This window comes from Erinaceus europaeus, chromosome X, assembly GCF_950295315.1.
Source record: "Erinaceus europaeus chromosome X, mEriEur2.1, whole genome shotgun sequence".
NCBI lineage: Eukaryota > Metazoa > Chordata > Mammalia > Eulipotyphla > Erinaceidae > Erinaceus > Erinaceus europaeus.
Window position 1 is genome coordinate 97,339,107 of NC_080185.1, and position 17,650 is coordinate 97,356,756.

General features: G+C 57.8%; 1 protein-coding gene across 7 annotated transcripts in view; it reads left to right on the forward strand.

Moving 5' to 3' along the window:
* The window catches only part of BCOR (BCL6 corepressor), a 136,450-nt gene that overhangs the window by 79,693 nt on the left and 39,107 nt on the right, over positions 1-17,650 (forward strand). For 4 of the 7 annotated variants that reach the window (XM_007521118.3, XM_016187261.2, XM_060182607.1 and 1 more), the window contains exon 1: positions 15,957-16,637. The exons of 2 other annotated variants lie outside the window; for them this stretch is intronic. The gene's annotated coding sequence lies outside the window, so the exon portion shown is untranslated. Of the gene's footprint in view, positions 1-15,956; positions 16,638-17,650 lie in introns of those variants that run through there. One more of the 7 variants, XM_060182608.1, reaches the window with a different exon arrangement.

The window sequence follows — 17,650 nt, forward strand, 5'->3', positions numbered from 1 at the left end:
GAGAACTGGAGCTAGGACTGGTTATCAATAGGCCATTTATTGAATGACCTTGGGAGTGTTCTGTTTTGTTTTGTTTTCGCTGCCTTAATTTCCTGATTTACACAACGTGGATAACAATTCCACCCACCACATAGGGTGGGTGTAGGAATTAGTAGATAATTTATACAAAACACTTAGAAGCGTGCTGCTGTGTGTGCAAATGTTAGCTTTTGTCATTATTAAGCTGAACAAGAGCAGTTGGATATGGGGGTCCAGAACCCGGAGGGAAAAAAATGAGGACCAGTCCAAGAGGTGGCTTAGTGGTAGAATTCTGGATTTAGGGGATGGGTGGTGGCACAACTGAGTTGAGCGCACATGTTTCAATGCACAAGGACCCAAGTTCGAGCCCCTCATCCCCACCTGCAGGGGGAAAGCTTTGTGAATGGTGAAGCAATGCTGTAGGTGTTTCTCTGTCTCTCTTCCCTCTCAATTTCTCACTGTCTCTAGTCAATAAGTAAATAAAGATAATTTAGGGGAGTCGGACGGTAGCACAGCGGGTTAAGCGCACGTGGCGCTAAGCGTGTGAGGATACGGGTTCGAGCCCCCTGCTCCCCACCTGCAGGGGAGTCGCTTCACAGGCAGTGAAGCAGGTCTGCAGGTGTCTATCTTTCTCTCCCCCTCTCTGTCTTCCCCTCCTCTCTCCATTTCTCTCTGTCCTATCCAAGAACAATGACATCAATCACAACAATAATAATAACTTCAACAATAAAAACAAGGGCAGAAAAAGGGAATAAATAAATAATTTTAAAAAAGATAATTTAAAATAAATAAATATATAAATTCTGGATTTCCAAGCATGAGGTCCAGAGTTCAGTCCAGGGCATTGTGTATGCCAGAGTGATGCTCTGGTACTCTGTCTCTCTCTCTCTCTCTCTCTCTCTATTTTTTTTCATGAGTTATCATTAAGTAGGTGGTATATTTATTTATTAAAGCCCTGGGCCTATCTGAGATTGTGGGAAAGAGGGAGGTTGCAAGACCAAGACAACTAATAGGACATACAGAACAAACAGAAGCAGGAGAGGCGAGGACGGGGTCAAAGAGGCATGTGGGAAATCACTGTGTGAGCAAGCCTGTGGCATCTGACCGTGACATTGAGGACTTTGTGTGCGGAGGGGCCAGGGAAGATAGAACTGTGGGGTCATGGGTGGGAGAAATATTGTATCTACGCCATGAAATGCCACAAGCCTCGGCACCAACAAGACCCAGCTGGGTAGTGCGGAGATGGGAGATGATCTGTAAAAGTTCAAGAAGGTGGAGGGGAGGCAGTGGCATTCCTGGTTAAACATACACATTGCAGTGTAGAAGGACCTGGGTTTGAGCCCCTGGTCCCCACCTGTGGGGGGGGGGTGCTTTACAAATGGTGAAGCAGGGCTGCAAGTGTCTCTCTGTCTCTTTCCCTATCTTCCCCCTTTTCTCTCAATTTCTCTCTGCTTCATATCCAATAGTAAAAATAAATAAAACTACTTTAAAAAAAAGAAGATCTATAGCATAATGATTATGCAAAAACGTTTTCTTGCCAAGGCTCTAAGGTCCCACCCAGGTTCAATCCCTGACATCACATTAATCTGGAGTTTAGCAGTGCTCTGATTTAAAAAAAAAAAAGAAAAAAGAAAGAAAAACCCTCCATCCATCCTTGATAAGCTCACAGTGGGGAGGGCATAAACAAATGTGTATGTGGTGCTGGTGGGGGAGATAGTGAGTTAGCTTAGTGGCTTAATAGTTATGCAAAGAAACTTTTTTGCCTGGAGCTCCAAAGTCCCAGGTTCAATCCACCCCCTGTGCCACCATAAACCAGAACTGAGCAGTGATCTGTTTTTCTTTCTTTTTATTTAAAAAAAGCCTGTAGGGGGGAGTCGGGCTGTAGTGCAGCGGGTTAAGCGCAGGTGGCGCAAAGCACAAGGACCAGCATAAGGATCCCGGTTCGAACTCCGGCTCCCCACCTGCAGGGGAGTCGCTTCACAGGAGGTGAAGCAGGTCTGCAGGTGTCTGTCTTTCTCTCCTCCTCTCTGTCTTCCCCTCCTCTCTCCATTTCTCTCTGTCCTATCCAACAACGACAACAACAATAATAACTACAACAATAAAACAACAAGGGCAATAAAAGGGAATAAATAAATAAAATAAAAATATTTAAAAAAAAAAAAAGCCTGTAGGGGTTGGGAGTCCTAAGGTAGTGCAGCGGTTAAGCGCAGGTGGCGCAAAGTGCAAGGACCAGCATAAGGATCCCAGTTCGAGCCCTTGGTTCCCCACCTGCAGGGGAGTCGCCTTGCAAGTGGTGAAGCAAGTCTGTAGGTGTCTATCTTTCTCTCCCCCCTGTCTTCCCCTCTGCTCTCTATTTCTCTCTGTCCTATCCAACAATAATGACATCAATAACAACAACAAAACAACAAGGGCAACAAAAGAGAATAAATAAATAAATAATATTTTAAAAAGCTGTTAGGGGGTCGGGCGGTAGTGCAATGGGTTAAGCGCATGTGGCACAAAGTGCAAGGATCCCGGTTTGAGCCCCCAGCTCCCCACCTGCAAGGGAGTCGCTTCACAGGCGGTGAAGCAGGTCTGCTGGTGTCTTATCTTTCTCTCCCCCTTTCTGTCTTCCTCTCCTCTCTCCATTTCTCTCTGTCATATTCAACAACAACAACAACAACCATAATGATCACAACAACGATAAACAACAAGAGCAACAAAAGGGGGAAAAAATAGCCTCCAGAAGCAGTGAATTTGTGGTCCAGGCACCGAGCCCCAGCAATAACCCTGGAGGCAAAAAAAAAAAAAAAAGTCTGTAAAATGTAGAGGGAAGTTTCAAGAGGTCAAGAGGTGAGGTTTGGAACAGGTGAGGTTTGGGCCTGTGCATTAAGAAAAAAAGTGGGGGTGGGGACTTCCCAGCTGTGCTTTAAAAACTATGTAGCCAACATGTCTATATTCCTCCCTACTTTGTTTTCATGCAGAATGAAATGTGTGAATTGTAACATACTATACACACCAGCACTTTCTGTTCCTCTAGAGTCAATAGACATTAAAAGGTCATTGGGGGTTGGGTGGTGGTACACCTGGTTGAATACACGTTACAGTGCGCAAGGGCCAAGGGCCCAGGCTCAAGCCCAGTCCCCACCTACAGGGGGAAAGCTTCACAAGTGGTGAAGCAGGCTGCTGGTCTCCCTCCCTTCCTTCCTTCCTTCCTTCCTCCTCCCTCCTCCCTCCCTCCCTTCCTTTCTTTCTTAGATTTTACTTATTTATTCATGATAAATGATAGGAGAGGGAAAGCACCAGACATCACTCTGGTACATGTGCTGCCGGGGATTGAACTTGGGACCTCATGCTTGAGAGTTCAAAGCCTTATCTACTGAGCCACCTCCCAGACCACTCTCTCTCCCCTTCTATCACCCTCTTCCTCTAACTTTCTGGCTGTCTCTATCCAATAATAAATAAAGATAATTAAAAAAATTTAAAAGGGTCATTGCATATCTGTGTACAGAACATATATATTGTTCTTTTCTTTCTTCTCCTTTTTTTTTTCCCCCCAAGAGAGCATTGCTCAGCTCGGGCTTATGGTGCTGCTTCAGATTGAACTTGGGACCTTGGAGCCTCAGGCGTGTGTCTTTTTCATAATCATTATGCTGTCTCCCAGATCATCATTATTGCTGTTATTATCAATATAGCTTCAGTCAACTCTGGGGCTTTGTCTCTTAGGGTGACTTTTTCAGATAGAAACAGGCAGAGAGAGAGAAAGACACCATACCTTCAAAGCTTCCCTCCAGTGCAGTGGGGGGCTTGAACCTGGGTCACATTGCATGGCAAAGCAGCGCACTAGCCAAGTGAGCTATTTTGCCGGTCCCTTCGCAAGTGGTGAAGCAGGGCTGCAGGTGTCTCTATGTCCCTCTCCCTCTCTATCTCTCCCCCTCCTCAATTTCTGTCTCTATCCAATAATAAGTAAATTACTAAAACAAGAGAGAGGACTAGGGAGATGGCATAATGGTTATGTAAAAAAGTGCCTTTCATGCCTGAGGCACTGAAGGTTCCACATTTAATCCCCAGCACCACCATAAATCAGAGCTGAGCAGTGCTCTGGTAAAAAATAAAAATAAAAGAGAGAGAGAAGGAGAGGGAGAAGAGTGAGTTGACACCATCTGAGGCACTCTGGGCACACCAGGTGGAGAGTGTGTGGCTTTGAGGCAAGTGACACTCCAGCAAAGAGGCGAGAAGATACTTCTGGAGTAGGAGGTGACTACTGTCTTAAAGTGGTTGCTTCTGTTGCCCTGGGCGAAAAGGCTACAAACTTCCCGCTGAGGCACCTGCAGTGGGCTTAGGCTCACATTTCCAGAAGCTTCCTGGGGAGACATTAGCTGGGAGAGAGGAGAATGAGATTTTTGCCTGGAATTTCGCAGACCCCCCCCAACAAGTAAATTGTGTGTCTTGTCTGAAAAAGCTTTTTATTCTTTCTTTCAATATGAAATTAAAAAAAAACTCAAGAATTTATATTCCTCATGGCTTTTTCCGGTGGTCCTGGAAATTGTATGTTTAATCAAAAGCACTTGAATGCCTTTTTTTTTTTTTAACCATTGAAGAGCCATTTAAATGTCAACATAAGTGATTCCCTCCCAAACAGTGCTGTGTACATAGTACTTCCTCTAATAGACCGTAATGATTCATAAGGAGGCATTCCACGCTTCTAAATTGTAGGCCTATTGAAATATAAATTAAGATGATAAATAATTTGACCTTACCTGAGAGTACTAAGTATGTACATGTGTCAAATATGAAATTAACCTGAATATCAGTATCCCTAAAGAAAAAAGGGGGGAAAAGGAGTTTTCTGCCGGGAAAGAATTCAGTAGTGGATTAAAAGGATGTAGAAATCCGAAGTGTATTAGTGGAGAGGGGGCAGGCAGAAAACAATGGGTCTGGGGGCGCTGTCCTTCCCCAACCCTCCAGAACTCCCTGGAAGCTTAGCGCCACCCCCCATTGGGGGGGGATGCCAGGTCCTCCACCAGCCTTCCTCACCCGATCCCCCCCCCTCGCGTCACTGCCGGAGTTTCTAAACGTAGAGTTGCCACCGGAACTTTGCCAGGCCCAGCTCGGCCCTCCCAGGTCCCCACCACGGCAGTCGCCAAGTGGACCGCGCCTGCAGGCATCCCCGCCCCCACGCGCTCCAGGGAGCCGCTGTCTCTGCGGGGTCCCCAGGGCAGTCCCCCCACCCGCTCTGCGGGGTGCCCATGCCGGGAAGGTGTGGAGGGAGCGAGGCAGTCTGGAGTCCCGAGTGGCAGTGGGGCGCCCCCGGTGGGGCCTGTTAGCTGAAACCGCCGGCGATCGGGGTTCGGCAACCCTGGGGTGTCGCGGCGCCGGGGCGCGGGGAGCTGGCCCCCGTCGCCCGCTTTTTGTTTTGCTTTGAAGTCGGCCGTGGGGGAGGGGAGGCCGCTTGTCGATGAGAAATTTCCTGTTCGCTGGACTGTGCTCGCGGAGTTCCTGTCCTGCCCTTGAACTGCCAAGCGAGGCTCGGCCGCGCCCGCCCCCCCTCCCCAGAGTCTCGGAAGCCGCGCGGGGCGGGGGCGGGTGGCAGTTGCGGGGAGTGGGGTGGGGATCGCCAGCCCCGCGGGTTCCCGGGCGCAACCTGCAGTGCCTAGCCGAATGGTGACTAATCTAAGACCGGGGCTCGCCTCTCCCCTCCACCCACCCCCCGCGGCCCCGCCAGTGCGGGAAGCGGCCCAAGTGGCTCAAGCCCGGGTGTGCGTGAGCGCTTCCTCCCCCGTCAGCGTTTCCTCCGCACCTCCCAGCAGCCGGGGCGAGCCTAAGCCCTTAACCCCCTGCGCGCCGCCTGCCGGCCGGGGAGCCCGCAAAGAGGCCTGGCAGGGCCGCGTGTGCGGGAGCAAGAGCCCACTCCAGCAGCCCACACAACGCGCGGGTGCTCGGCGAGAGCAGGCGACAAGGCCCGGGGCGGCTGGCCGTGTCCACACCCGCCCGGGCCAGCGCGTCTACTCGACCTGCCAGGCCAGGCCAGGCCAGGCGCTTGCTGCGGAGGCCCGGGTCTGGGGGCGCCTTCACGCAAGCCGCCCGCTGGCGCGTGGACAGGACTATTCCCAGAGCTGGTGGGGGGCCCCGCGCTCGCCCCAGCCCTCCCTGGGCCATGCCAAAGCTGGGAGTTAATGATTGATTTACTGGCTCCCCGCGCGCGGCTGGAGTCCTCCCAGCTATTTGTCCGAGCTGGAGTTGCAGGCGAGCCAAGGCCGGGAGCAGGGGGTCCTCCGGGTCTGCCCTCACTGAGTGGTTCCAGTTGTGTTGGGACAAAACCCGCCGGCAGGCCCGAGCCTGCCGAAGGGAGCATTGGGAAGCGCCACACGTAAAGGGGCTGGCAGCTGACGACCAGGCCGCCCGGGCTTCTGAGTCATGGGCCGCGGGCAGGGCCCTCAACCTGCTTGCTGAGCACTCAGCTCGCCATGGTCTAGGCGCTGAGCCGCTGGGGTGGTGGTGGTGGTGATGATGATGCACTGGGTGGGGGGCTGGGGGGGGGGCGGGCTGTTTGGCAGGATTTCCTCTCATTCCGCGCAGAAGGCAACACAAACACCCTAAATCAAACTGCTCCGACAAGCGAGGGCTCCACACAGACACATCAATAAGGATTTCGCCTCCCGCGTTCGAACGCACAGAAACACTTGTCCTATTTTTATGCAAATGACACCACACAAATATATCTCAGCCGCTGGGAGTGGGGCGGGAGGAGGAGGGGCGCTGATGCTACAACCTGGGGCCAGTGGGGGAGAGGGAGTCCTAAGCCTGCACCTTGGGCCGGGCTGGCTCGGGCCAAGCGCCCGCCCGAGAGCAGTGGCTCCCTGCCAGCGCCGCCAAGTCAGTCGCGTCCCTAGGCTGCCTGCAGAGGCGGATTAGGGAAGGAGGGAAGCGAGCCTGTGACTAATCGTGGGGCCTCGGACCTGAGCACCAAGGCCATGTGCGACTGACAGGATCTACACTCGCAGAGGACACAGCGACGCCTCGCTTAATTGCAGGCTTAAAAAATTGCCGCCTGAGCAGCTCCTGCGCAGAGAGGCACCGAGTGTGCGCTGGACTGGGGACAGCAGGGGAGGGTCTCCCTCTCTCTCTCTCTCTCTCTCTCTGTGCAGCACTGTAGCCACTGGGCAGGGAGGCTTGGCATTTCTTGCATCAAGGAACCTGACCCTGTCTGTCCCAGCTTGGCACTCTGCTGGAGGGGTGAGTGTAGCTGAAGGAGCCAGTGAACACCCCAGCACTTGCAGGCCTAGTAGTCTGACCTTTTCACTGTGCCCCCCTATTTTATAAAAGAGGCTGATCACTTGGGGGAGATGGGGGTGGGGGGTGGGGAGATCCCATCCTACCAAGCTTTGATGTGAAATCCACAGGCACAAACTACTCGCTGGCCTTCCCTCCCCTGGCTTCCCGGCTGACAGACACAAAGCCCCTACTGGTGGTGGGGAGGTGGAGTGGGACGGGCTGCCTGGAGCGAGGTCAGTGGGTGCCCAAACTCCAGACCTAGAGACACGCACCCTGGGCTGCTAGTCCGCACTGGGCTCTAGGGCCCAGACCTTTGTGGGGGCTCTGAGGCCTCTCAGCGAAGCGGGGGAAGCGTCTGCAGGCGGGTTAGTGTGTGTGTGTGTGTGTGTGTGTGTGTGTGTGTGTAGCGTGGGGGGGGCGGGGTGGTGGGGAAGCCAGCGAGAGAAGTTTCCACCACGCTCTGGTCGGTTGCTGCCAAAATCCCCAGCCCCTCCCCGCCCGCGCCGCCTTCCGTTGCCACCACAAGTTTGGTGTACCGAGAGAGAGACAGAGAACGGGACAAAAGCAAAACCGTTTTCTATAGATCCCCGAAAACAAAGGGGCAAGAGGAGCGCGGAGCCGCCGCGGAGCGGCCGCAGGCGTAATGGTGCCGGCCGCCGGCGGAGCGTTAGAGCTGCAAAGCCGGGCGGGCGGGAGGGAGGAAGTGCAAGGCGGGCGGCGGGCGGGCGGGCGGCGGGCGCGGGGGAGGGGCGCTGCGCCATGTTTCCGTGTCACCCGCGGAGTCGCCGGCGCTGGGCTCGGCCGCCCGCTCCGACCTGCCTCCCTAACAGGCGAGGGGGATCGTGCGATTAGCAGCCAGACAGGCGGGGACTCCAGGCCCTCGGGGCCGCCGCATACGCCGCCCGCCGCCCGGGCCGCACCCCCCCCCCCCCGCCCACCGGGTAATCATCCTCCTCGCCGCAGCGCCGTGTGCTCTCTCATTAGAGCGAGGAGGCTGTTCTCAGCGCACTCGCTCGGCTCCCGCTGGCAAAACAACGCCTTCCCGGATCGGGCCCGAGGCCAGGAGAACAGGGCAGGGAGGGGGGAGGCCGAGCGGGCAGCGCAGGTCATCCCCGCCGTCCCATCGGCTCGGGGCTCCCACCGGGTGGGGAGGGCCAGAGGACCCTCCACACTCGGAGTGGGAAAGTACGAACCCCCGACTAGATGTGGGAAGGGGGGGGGGTTTCGGAGTCAGTGCCGTCTTGATGGTATCCCCGCCAGAGACTACAGTGTGTGTGTGTGTGGGGGGGCTGGAGACGTGTGTCTGATTTGGGGAGGGGTGGGCGGGCACGAGGAAGGGTCCCCAAACAGGTTTGGTCCAATCAGTTTTGCGAACGACCTCGGAATGCCAGAGGTCGGGTCCCCAGGGGTGGCGACCCCTCGGGAGACCTGAGTCCCCAGACTTCAAGTTGAGGACAGCCGGAACGTGGCTGCGTCTGACCTGGAGCTTCGGACCCCCACTCCACACTGGCGCCCCTCACGATATCTGCACACAACAGTGTGCGGCCTCTACAGCACCACGAGCCCAGCTGCAGGGCCCGGGAGCAGGTGTTCCTGCCCCGCCTGAGGGCAACTTCTTGCCCCCGCGCCCCTCCGCTCCCTGCTGCAGGACCGGGGGTGGTGGTGAGGGGCGCACATATAGCTGCAACCGAAGGAGGTCTCCCTGGATCACGATCAGGGTCCTGGGGCTCCATGGGGATGCCCCAAGGTGAAGGCGGCTGCCCGGGGCCAGGAGGCAACCAGAGAGACTCGCGACCGGCCCTCGTCAGGAACCGCCCTGGGGGCCACTGGAGGCCGCTCGGGGTGGCGTAAGGGCTTCCGGTCCCGGGGACTGCGGCGGTGGCGGCGGCGGCGCGGCTGGGAAGTTCCCGGGGCGGCCGCGAGGAGCACCCTCCCCTGCCGCCGCCGCCGAGCAGCAATCGTAGCGGCGCCCGAGAAGCCTCTGGGCGTCTGGCAGCGCTGCTCGCTGCTGGCGCGAAGATTGGGGGCTGCGGGGTGGTCCCGGCTCAGCCCCCCGCGGGGCGGAGGAGGCCGGGGACCCCGCGGGAACTGCGGCCCGCCTCCCAGCCCCCCGCCGCCCCCCACCCCCCGCCGCTGAGGTGGCTGCACGTGAAGCGCAGCTCGCCACCCAGGCGCCAGCCAGGGAGCGGCCTGCCACGCCGGCTCGGCTTCCCCGCGGGCCCAGGAACGCGGAACCGAGCCCGGCCGGGCCCCGCAGAGCCCGCACCCCCGCCCCACTCGCGGCTCGCTGCGGTCCGCACCCGCCCCTCCCGCGCCGGGCCTTGGGGCCGCGCCAGACGGCTTGCCCAAGGGGAACTCAGGCTGACTAATGGGGCGCGTGTGGGCCTTCCGCGGGGCCCGGCTGTCAGCGGATGCCCGCTCGCTGGGCGCCTACGCCGGGGCCAGGCTCTTCGCGGAAGGCCGAGAGGAGGGGTTTCCCCGCCGGGCGGTTTCTGCTCCCCGAGACAGTCCGGCAGCTGCTGGCCTCGGGCGTTAGGTCGTGCAGCCTGCCTGGCAGGGAGCAGACTCGGGGTGCGCCTGGCGCCTAGGTGCGAACCCGGAATGGAGGGGGCTGTGAGGCGGTGGGAAGCCTCGGGCCCAACCGGAGGTGGGCAGTGGCCCATCAGCTCTGCCAGCGGGGCCCTCCTTGATGTCTGCGCTGTGGGAGCCGGTCTCTGGGCTGGAGGGGGGTTGTTACAATCTGACCCCCCCACTGGGGTTCAATACTGAAACCTCCCTCATGAATTACAAAGCATCCCGGAAATCCCTGTGATCTATCTATCTATCTATGTGTGTGTGTGTGTGTATATATATATATATATATATATATATATATATATATATATATTGGTTTGTGTGCTGGACCCGGGTGGGTGGGGTTCTAAAATTCTCTGAGAGTCCAGTTGAACTGAGAGTTCTGGGGTTCTCGGGCTCTAAATACTTTTCCCTTCCTTTACTGGGGCCTATTAAAATCAGCAGTTTCTTATTATTTTGCATTAACAACCACTCGGTGTTGACACAGTTATGTGACCCTCCCAAATATAACTACCTGTTTCAACATACAAGCGCGATGGTGAAATACAGAGCCCCGGCTGGTAAGGGAGAGGAGGAAACCCTGGCTAGAGGTTGAGGTTTAGTGCAGGATAATCCTCCCAGTTGTACCCCTGTTTTTATTCACTCTAATTAGATCTCGCTAGTCACACACACACACACACACACACACACACACACACACACACACCTGAAACCCTTGAGTCCAGGTGCAACCTCTAGGATGGGCGCAGGGGTGGGGTGAGGTGAGTGCTGGTGTCATTTCCAATGAAATGCTCTCTGCCTTTCCACCTTTCTCTTTCTTCTTTTATTCTCCCCACCCCCCTTTCTCACTCTTTGATGCAGTTTTTGAAAGGAGCATTTTTTCAAGATAAGAAGTGACCGATCAAAATCGCTGAGGGGAGGTTGTTATGGCCGCTTTGCCCCAGCTTAGTGTTATCTTATCTTTCACACTCGCATGGCAGAAAAAAAAATTGGCTTATCTCCATCCTCACCCCCTTCTCGCCTTAATTGCTAAAAAACATTCGTGTGTTAAACTGGGAGGAAGGAGGTTTCTGGATTGTCAGTGGGGAAAGATGATTCAAAATGTGGGCACCGAGGAGGAGGAAGCATGATTTATCCTTCCCTTCCAACAGCAACCCAGAAGGTGTGAGTTGGAAGGTTCCATGGCCATTTTATTATTATTATTTTTTATAATTCTGGGACTGACCGTGCCTGGGTCCTGTCACTTCTCTAGGCCTTCTTTTCTCCTCGCTGGTTTACTAGTCTTTCTCTTACCCTCAGCCCTCTATTGCTGGTGTGTGTGTTTGGGGGGGTGGGGGTGGGGGGGTGAGTGGAGGTCAGCCTTGCTGCTCTCCTTCCCTACCTCCCCCCTTTCTCTGTATGCATTCCCCTTTTGGGGAGGGGTGTGTATGCTAGGCTGGGACGCTCGGCCTGCTGGAAATCATGAAAATATATGCTTGTGTCTGCAAACACACACTTTTAAATCATGGCGTTTCCCCTCCACGCTGGTATATTTAAACTCGGGAGTGAGCTGGGGCTGCCCCCTCCCAGTCGTTTGTCTGTGTCGCCGACAGGCCGCTAATGGCCGAGCTTCCAGGCGCTGTGCATTATGCATTAGCCTCCTCCCTCCCCGCACACAGAAGGTTCTATCAGGCCTCGCCACACAACCCCCCTGCACCCCCTGCCACCCCCACCCCCACCCCGTGCTTGTGCTTGCAGGGAGGTGGGGGGCGCTTTACACTGGAGATGAAGGCTGGCGGCTAAATCAGAGCAGAATGGCCTGGGAAGGGGGACTGGACCCGGTACAAAATGCTGGGGGGATTAAACCCTTTGGAATCTCCAGCCCAGCTCGAGCTCCAAGTTTGCTCCTGGCTGCGACCTTCCCACGGTCACCACCCCGCAACACCCACCTCTGTGCCCAGCTGTAGATGCGGGGGGGCAAGGGGAAGGTTCAGAGGTATTTGGAGACCTATCAGCGCTGCATTTCCACCCACTGGACCACACTCCCTCCCTGCCCTGAGCTGGGGGAAACTTCCAGACCCCTCTTGTTCCTGGGCTGGTGGAGGAGAGGGAAACTGGATACAAATTGGCTGGAACTGGGCCCAAGTGGTTGGTGGGTCTCTTCCTCCTGTCCCCGTCTGAGAGAATATGAGCCGAAGGGTAGACGTGGTGTTTGAGTTTATCTGCCCAGCAAGAAAGCTTCAAGGGCTCTTGAGTGGGGGCAAAGTGGGGTGCAGGACACTGCCTCCTAGAAGCCTCCCCCCCCCCCCGCACCCGGTGATCTTATCTCTGGCTGACACTCATCTGCCCCCCCCCTGCATAGAAGGCAGTGCAAGCACTGGGGCCTGGATTTGGGGTCCTGGGAGCCTGACAGAAATGCCTGAGACTCCCAGGCCAGGCCTAGCTTTTGCCCTCTCCTCCCCCAAGTGCTGAACCATCCCTCAAAGGCTAAGCAGAAAGTGTCTTATGACAGGCATGCCCCCCCCCCCAGTCTATGGGGCTCCTGCTCTACATGTTTCTGGGTTCCTGAAAGCTGGCAGTGGAGATGGATACCTTTACTGGGGGTGGGTTTGGGGGGGGCAGACTGCATGGATGTCATAGGGGAAGTTCAGAGTTTCTTTGCAGAGTAATGGGTGAGTGTGTATGTGCAGGTGTGAGTGTGTGTGTGTGTGTGTGTGTCTTTCAGATAGTGCTGCACTGATAGTTCCTCACTTCCTGGGCTCTGGGCCTGCTTCCAGAAGCGGATCCTGGATGGAGTCTGCCCTAGGACTGGCCAGAGTTAGAACCCAGAAACCCTTCTTTCCTTCTTCCCTCCCTCTCTCCCTCCCTCCCTATATGTGTCTTCCTCTCCCTCCTGGCTCACTGGCTGGCCAGCCACCCCACCTCTGCTTCCATTGAAGCCCTTCCCAAACTGAGTGCTGGGTGGAGCAGTCTGACCCCCGGTCAGCTCCCGAGGGCCTCAAGGAGGACAGCAGTGGAGGTGGAAGGGGCGTGAGCCAGTGATCTGGGAAGGTCCTCTCCAGCTGCAAGCTCCCAGGTGTCCCTGGCTCCAGCTCCTTTTCCTGGGACAGAACAGGACTGGGGACAGAGATAGGGACTACCCTTGGCCTTTCTGCTTTTCTTCCCTAGAACAATCCTAACCCACAGGGCCAAGAGGTGGAAACCCCCAGCACCCCATTCATCACTCTTAGAGCACACTTTGAATTCACAGGAGTCACCGAACGCCCTCCCCCCAACTCAAGCCCCTTAGGATTCCCTTAATAAGATACTTTCAAAATCCCACAGAGTGAGAAACTGTATCCCTTGGGGTGGAAGAGAAACACTTCAATTCCTCCAAGCCCAGGGAGGATACCTCTGTATCAAGACTCCCTAAAAAAGTGTGTGTGTGTGTGTGTGTGTGTGTGTGTGTGTGTGTGTGCTTCGAAGGTAAATTTATTGGTCTGTTTGTCCCCCCCCCCCACCCTTGTCAGCTGTCCTATCTTTTGGGCCCCTTTGCCTTTATAGCACAACTCCCCCCATTCATTTTTGACTCTGGGACCTTTAAAGTTAGACAAACAGGCCCCTTTGTCTACAGCTCTGGGAGGCCACGGGACACCCGGAGGCCGCAGGCTTCACGCTCTGCCTCGGTGCCCGGATTTTCTGAAAGTTCCGGATCATTGCATGCTACTTTTAACTCCGGGGAAAGCCTGCGCCTGGGGGTAGAGTTGAGGAGGCAAGAGAAGGGGAGGGAAAGTGTCCGGGCACTGGGCCAGGGTCTCTGCAGCCGCCTAACCGAGCCGGAAGAGCCTGGCACTGCTCTGCGCTCGCCCTGGCCAGCTCTCCCGCTCAGGCCGCAGAGGCACAGTGGCTTTCTCCTCTGGAACCACGTTCTGAGAGTTTTCCTCCCCCAAACGCCCAACTCCAGCCTGGCTGGGGATTTGAGACTTTTTTATTATGATTTTTTTTTCTGTAAAGGAGTTGCTTCAAAAAGAAATGTTGCTCCAACACACAACCAGAGGCCTTTTCTCCAGCTGTGTCTGTAACTCACATGCGTTCAGTCTAATAACTTTTAATGTCTGGCCCTAAAATGTCTTTATAAAAGATAGCTTTACAGCATAATAGTCCAGGTGTCTTTCTGCTTGTTACTGGAGATTAAAAAAAAAAATGTGTGGGTTAGCTTTCAAGAGACACCCGCCTCCAGAAAAGACTGGGAAGAAAAGAAAGCGTGCCTTCCAGGATACAGGCCCAGACCCTGGACACGGTGGCCACTGGGACTGGGCATTGCTAGGGGGTGCAGATGGGGACACCAGCGGCCTGTCTTTTGTTATAAGCAGTTCTAGAGCATGAAGATTGAATTCTGCCCCCCCAGCCCGTTTCGGGTTTCAAACGGTAGAGATGTTTCACTTCTGCTTTGAAAGGAGCTACTTTTTTTTTTTTTACAACTCTGCAGGAGACCTGAAGCAGAATTAATAATAATAATAATAATAATAATAATAATAATAATAATAAACGCACCTCACACCAGTCCCGCAGCCAGTACAGTGTCTACTCTTTCTAAGGGGATCTCTGCTTATTGGAGCTGAGTTCAGCCTTGACCTTGACTTAGTAACCGACTTGAGATGCTTTTGATTATTTTTGGCATAGAGACACTCCAGGATATTTTAAAACTTTCCTTGTGTATTTACAAGCTGCCTCCATTTCGGATTGATGTTCACATTGAGCCTGCACCATCTTGTCCTTAGAGACTCCCCCACCCGAACTCCAGAATAAATAATAATAAGAATTAATAATAATTCCTAGCGAGTGACCAGCTGGGGTCACCTTCTGCGAGAGGTCCCGGGCGAGCGGGTTAGGTGTGGTTAGGACCGTGCACCCCTCTAACCCCTTCTCGCCAGCTTCACTAATTGGGGGGTGCTCCACCGAAACCGCGTCTCCCGCTCCCCCTCCTCTGGCCAGCCCCCGCCCCCGCCCCTACCCCCCCCCCTCCGCGCCGGGTGCGCCGGAGAAGCTCAATACGTGTCAATTGAATTGAACTGCTGCGGGAGAAGGCTGTACGCCGCCTCCGAGCAACGATCAGCGCGGCGTTACCGAGTGGAAATTTATGGGGCGAGCGGTGGAAGTCAAAAGTTGCTCCCTGCCAAGGAAAATAAAACGCGGGAGCTAATCTCCCGAGGCCCGGGTGAGGGGCCAGGCCAGACCCTCCGCCATCTGAGGTGCGGACGGAGAAATGTCCACGGGAGGGGAGCAGTTCTGGCCGTTCGCCACTACCCCGCCTGCCCCCGCCCAGCATCCCTGCGCCCCGCAGGCAGGCTCTTCCACCCCCCGCCCCTCCAAACAGTTCCCACACAATTGAAACGTCCGGGGAACTCGGGCGCGGAGTTTGGGTGGAGCGACCACTGTGCCGGGTGCGGTGTTGCCAGGTAGCTCTGGACCCCGAAATGGGCAGGGAGGGTTCCCCGGGGGAGACTGGGCGAGCCGAGACGCGCTGGTCTGGCTCTGCGTGTCTCGGAGGGAACGAGGGGCGGGGAGGGCGCAGCACGGGTGACTAGGCGGCACCGGCCGCCGTGGCAGTGGGGTTTGACAGCTGAGGTTGCTCCGGGTGCGAGGCGCTTATGGTAATTGCGGTCCTCCTCTGGCCTTCTGGGTAGCCAAGGGAGTCATGGCTTGGCGGGGGAGACCGCCCCCCCTTGGGGTCCTCGGGCCGCCCTGGCCGCCGCCCCTCGGGGACTCCCGCTCTGCCCGGTAGAGCGGGGCCAACTCGGCGGGAGCGCGGGAGGGGGGGGCGCCACCCAAGTGGTCTGGGGTTCGGAGCCCGGAGCGGTGTGGGTGGGGGTAACAGTGGCCGGCGGCCAGGGTGGGGGTTGCTCTTGGGAAGGCTTCCTCCCGGGCCTCGAACCCCCCCCACCCCCCCGCAGGCCAACCGCCCAGGCGCTGGGGCGGAGGGCCAGCGAGGCCGGGGAGCTCAAACTTGCAAGAGCTGGAGGCGGCGGCGGCGGCGGCGGCGGCGGCGGCTGTCGCCCCAGCGCTGAGCCCGCGGGGGGAGGGGAGGCGGCTGCCAGGAGGAGGGAGGAGGCGGGCGGGGGAGGGGGGAGGAGGAAGAGGAGGGCGCGGGGCGGGGGACGCGCTGGGCTGGCGGCGCGGCAGCAGACGGAGCCCGGGCTCCCAGCGGCGAGGTGAGCTGAGCTCCGCTCCTCCCGGCGGCCGCGGCGGCGGCAGGCGCTCGCGACCCAGCCGGCGGCCAGAGCGGGAGCCCGGAGCAGGGGCGCGCGGAGCCCCGTAGGGCCGGCGCTGGCACTCCCTCCCCTCTCCAGCCCTCACCCCCAGCCCGGCGGGCGCTCTCTCGCTCGCGGCCATCCGTCAACATGGCGCTGGGGCTCCGGGCCGGTCGCGGGTGGCGGCGCGGGAGCTGCTGAGCCCACCGAGCCCGCAGGAGCTGAGCGCGGGGCCGTCGCCGCCACCTGCCCGCGGGCGCCGCGCCGCCCCGCCCCGCCCCGCCCCCGGCGGCCGAGCCCACCCCTCGGCGGCAGCGACCCTGCCGCCAGCCCGCCGGCTGGCCGCACTCCGGAGCAGGCGACGCGGCGAGCGGGCGCGGGCAGCCGGGGCCGCAAACTTTGCTGCTCGCCGCCTTCCCCGGCCCGGCTCCTCCGCTCGGGAGCCGCACTCCACTCGCCGCCGGAGCCCCGCACGCCTCTCCCCCGCCGGCCAGCCACCTCCACCGCGCTCGGAAGGAAACTTCAAAGCGCCGGATCCGAGGCTCCCCTCTCCTTCCCTCCCTCCCCGGCCGGGGATTTCAGGTCAGTGCCCGGGACACCGCGACTCGGGAAGGCCGTGCAGGAGGGCGCGTCGCGGGCTGCCGCCGGTCTCCTCTCTCGGGGCTCCCGTCTGCCCTCCCCCCGTTTCTCCCCGGGTTCTCTCGTGCACCCCGAGCTTTCCCTCCTAGCTCTCTGGCTCTCTGTCGCCTCGCCGCCTCGCTCGCTTTCGTTTCTATCGCCTAGCTTGAAGTTATTAAAAATGCAGCCAACCTCAGCAGCCCCGCGTGGGCACCGCGGAGGGAGGGAGGGGCGCGGCGGGGTGGCCCCCGCCGCCTCCCGGGGGGCTGGGAGGAGACCGGGGAGTTGTAGTGGTGGAAGTTTGCAGCCTGTGTGTGTGCGCGCGGGAGTGCGGCTGCCTCTGAGCGCCGCGAGGGGGGGGGGCTGGGCTGGAAGCTGGGGAGCTCGGCTCTGCGCTAGCTCGCGAGCAGGAAGGGGAGGGCGGCGGGTTCCCGTCTGCTTTCTTTTTCGACTCGGGAAAGAACTGTAACCCCCCCGCCCGCCGCCGCCGCCGCCTAGCCTGGCCTAGCCTCTCCAGAAGCCGCTCGCTCAGCGGAGGGGAACGCGGGCGGGTGCGTGCGCTCGGCTTCCCGGCCGGCCGAGCTCGACCCGCTGCCGCGCAACTGGGAAGGGGAGTCCCGGCTGTTTTTTTTTTTTTTTTCCCTTGGCTTGCCCCAAAGCGCGAATCACGTGGATTGAAAAAAAAAAGCGATTAGGAAATCGGAGAGCTAGGGGTTCCGACTCGGTCCGGCTGCCTTGGTCGCCAGGTCAGACGCTTTGTTTTGTAAATGCTCTTTTAAAATCGCGATCCGCTCTCCCTTCCCAGCGCCTGGGTGGGTTTCAAGTTCTGAATCCCCAGGGGTGGGGGCAGATCTTGCAACGCAGGAGCTGACGGTGCGAAGAGAGGGCGCGGCGGGGGGTTTGGGAGGGGCGCCCCGGGTATCCGGGAGTCTGGTGGGAGCCCTCTGGGGCTTGTGCACGCCTGGTGCGGGAGGAAG